Here is a 3,523-nt window from a genome sequence, read left to right on the forward strand (position 1 = left end):
TTGATCAGCAGCTCCACTACATCCTTGTGCCCACCATCTACAGTTGTGGCCAAATGTTTTGAGAATGACACAAATATAAATTTTCACAAAGTCTGCTGCCTCAGTTTGTATGGTGTTTGCATATACTCCAGAATGTTATGAAGACTGATCAGACGAATTGCAATTAATTGCAAAGTCCCTCTTTGCCATGCAAATAGACTGAATCCCCCAAAAAACATTTCCACTGCATTTCAGCCCTGCCACAAAAGGACCAGCTGACATCATGTCAGTGATTCTCTCGTTAACACAGGTGTGAGTGTTGACGAGGACAAGGCTGGAGATCACTCTGTCATGCCGATTGAGTTCGAATAACAGACTGGATGCTACAAAAAGAGGGTGGTGCTTGGAATCATTGTTCTTCCTCTGTCAAACATGGTTACCTGCAAGGAAACACGTGTCGTCATTGCTTTGCACAAAAAGGGCTTCACAGGCAAGGATATACAGTGGGGCAAAAAAGTATTTAGTCAGCCATCAATTGTGCAAGTTCTCCCACTTAAAAAGATGAGAGAGGCCTGTAATTTTCATCATAGGTACACTTCAACTATGACAGACAAAATGAGAATGCTTTTTCTCCAGAAAATCACATTGTAGGATTTTTATGAATTTATTTGCAAATTATGGTGGAAAATAAGTATTTGGTCAATAACAAAAGCTTATCTCAATACTTTGTTATATACCCTTTGCTGGCAATGACACAGGTCAAACGTTTTCTGTAAGTCTTCACAAGGTTTTCACACACTGTTGCTGGTATTTTGGCCCATTCCTCCATGCAGATCTCCTCTAGAGCAGTGATGTTTTGGGGCTGTCACTGGGCAACACGGACTTTCAACTCCCTCCAAAGATTTTCTATGGGGTTGAGATCTGGAGACTGGTTAGGCCACTCCAGGACCTTGAAATGCTTCTTACAAAGCCACTCCTTCGTTGCCCAGGCGGTGTGTTTGGGATCATTGTCATGCTGAAAGACCCAGCCATGTTTCATCTTCAATGCCCTTGCTGATGGAAGGAGGTTTTCACTCAAAATCTCACGATACATGGCCCCATTCATTCAGTCCAGACGCTCCGGCACACTTGGTTACTCTGGACACTGTGTTGCGTTACAACTTGGTGAAGTCCATCCTCCTTTCTTCTGTAACAACACTGACAAAATAGACAAGAGATGATAAGAGGATATGAAAGGTGGAGAGAGTAACAGATGAAAGCAAATCCACACGAGTGTGTAGACTAGGCAGAGGACACAAGGACAGCTCTCTAGTCCTTACACAGGAAAAGTAGCTCGCTAGCTATGTAAATTAGTTAATACAATAAAGACACTGATAACTATTAATCTGTAGTACAATGTTAGCTGGTTAGCTATATGATAGCATATAGCATTGTACACAATTCTAAAATGATTTAATTAAATTAATATGAAATAAATGTCTATTAGATTCAATCTTATTAAACTGAAGTGGAAAGACTGACATTCATTAAAATTGTGTTTATTTTGTTTCCCACAGGTTACTCTGGGACTGGGAGAAGGGGGCATCTAAGGGGATTCTACTCGGACAACCCTCATCCGGGATTCTGCAATCCATTTTGCATGACTGTGGATGGGTTCTGTGATTTACAAGCTCTCGCTCTCAAACGACCATAATTCCAATGGATATGTAGTGCAGGATATGAGTGGGTGTAATGGATGAAAACCCGTGTGGGGATATGTACTATTTACTACAAGATGAAAATGAATTTATAGAAGGGGTGAGCAACCCAGTCCTGATTGTGGTAGTTCTGAGTGTCACGTTATTGACTTACACTGCAGAGATGATCAACAAAACCTTCACCCAGAGACCCAGGAGCATGTGTAAGCTGTTCGGGAGCAGCTTCAGCAAACCCCCGCTGAGCCCAGGTTGCATTACTACACTGATATGTCCTGTCCAGTGTGCTTATATCAGGCTGCACTGCCGGTAGAAACCAACTGTGGCCACCTCTTCTGTGGTTCCTGTATAATTGCATATAGGAGGTCTGGGACTTGGCTTGGTGCTATTAACTGTCCCATCTGTAGACAAATGGTTACATTGCTTTTCCTGCTCTTCCAAGACCACGCCTCACTGCAGCAGGTCCAGGATGGGCAAGCTGAGCCAATACTCATCTTGTAGGATCTCAACGACTACAACCGGTGATTCTGAGGCCAGCCCAGATCGCTCATGGATCCAGTATTTATGCTGCAGTAGTTTATGTGTCGGGGGGCTAGGGTCAGTCTGTTACATCTGGAGTATTTCTCTTGTCTTATCCGGTGTCCTGTGTGAATTTAAATATGCTCTCTCTAATTCTCTCTTTCTCTCTTTCTGTCTTTCTCTCGGAGGACCTGAGCCCTAGGACCATGCCTCAGGACTACCTGGTATTACATTTACATTTAAGTCATTTAGCAGACGCTCTTATCCAGAGCGACTTACAAAATGGTGCATTCACCTTATGATATCCAGTGGAACAACCACTTTACAATAGTGCATCTAAATCTTTTAGGGGGGGGGGGGGGGGGGGGGGTTAGAAGGATTACTTTATCCTATCCTAGGTATTCCTTAAAGAGGTGGGGTTTCAGGTGTCTCCGGAAGGTGGTGATTGACTCCGCTGTCCTGGCGTCGTGAGGGAGCTTGTTCCACCATTGGGGTGCCAGAGCAGCGAACAGTTTTGACTGGGCTGAGCGGGAACTGTGCTTCCTCAGAGGTAGGGGGGCCAGCAGGCCAGTGGTGGATGAACGCAGTGCCCTTGTTTGGGTGTAGGGCCTGATCAGAGCCTGAAGGTATGGAGGTGCCGTTCCCTTCACAGCTCCGTAGGCAATCACCATGGTCTTGTAGCGGATGCGAGCTTCAACTGGAAGCCAGTGGAGAGAGCGGAGGAGCGGGGTGACGTGAGAGAACTTGGGAAGGTTGAACACCAGACGGGCTGCGGCGTTCTGGATGAGTTGTAGGGGTTTAATGGCACAGGCAGGGAGCCCAGCCAACAGCGAGTTGCAGTAATCCAGACGGGAGATGACAAGTGCCTGGATTAGGACCTGCGCCGCTTCCTGTGTGAGGCAGGGTCGTACTCTGCGAATGTTGTAGAGCATGAACCTACAGGATCGGGTCACCGCCTTGATGTTAGTGGAGAACGACAGGGTGTTGTCCAGGATCACGCCAAGGTTCTTAGCACTCTGGGAGGAGGACACAAGGGAGTTGTCAACCGTGATGGCGAGATCATGGAACGGGCAGTCCTTCCCCGGGAGGAAGAGCAGCTCCGTCTTGCCGAGGTTCAGCTTGAGCTGGTGATCCGTCATCCACACTGATATGTCTGACAGACATGCAGAGATGCGATTCGCCGCCTGGTTATCAGAAGGGGGAAAGGAGAAGATTAATTGTGTGTCGTCTGCATAGCAATGATAGGAGAGACCATGTGAGGATATGACAGAGCCTAGTGACTTGTTGTATAGCGAGAATAGGAGAGGGCCTAGAACAGAGCCCTGGGGGAC

At 46.5% G+C, this 3,523-nt stretch overlaps 1 pseudogene; it reads left to right on the top strand.

The window, feature by feature from the left end:
* Positions 1 to 1,710: 1,710 nt before the first annotated feature.
* Positions 1,711 to 2,249, top strand: LOC106568773 (E3 ubiquitin-protein ligase RNF170 pseudogene; annotated as a pseudogene).
* The last annotated feature ends 1,274 nt before the right edge of the window (positions 2,250 to 3,523 follow it).

The sequence above is a fragment of the Salmo salar genome, chromosome 14 (genome assembly GCF_965601325.2).
Source record: "Salmo salar chromosome 14, fSalSal1, whole genome shotgun sequence".
NCBI classification, from domain to species: Eukaryota; Metazoa; Chordata; class Actinopteri; order Salmoniformes; family Salmonidae; genus Salmo; species Salmo salar.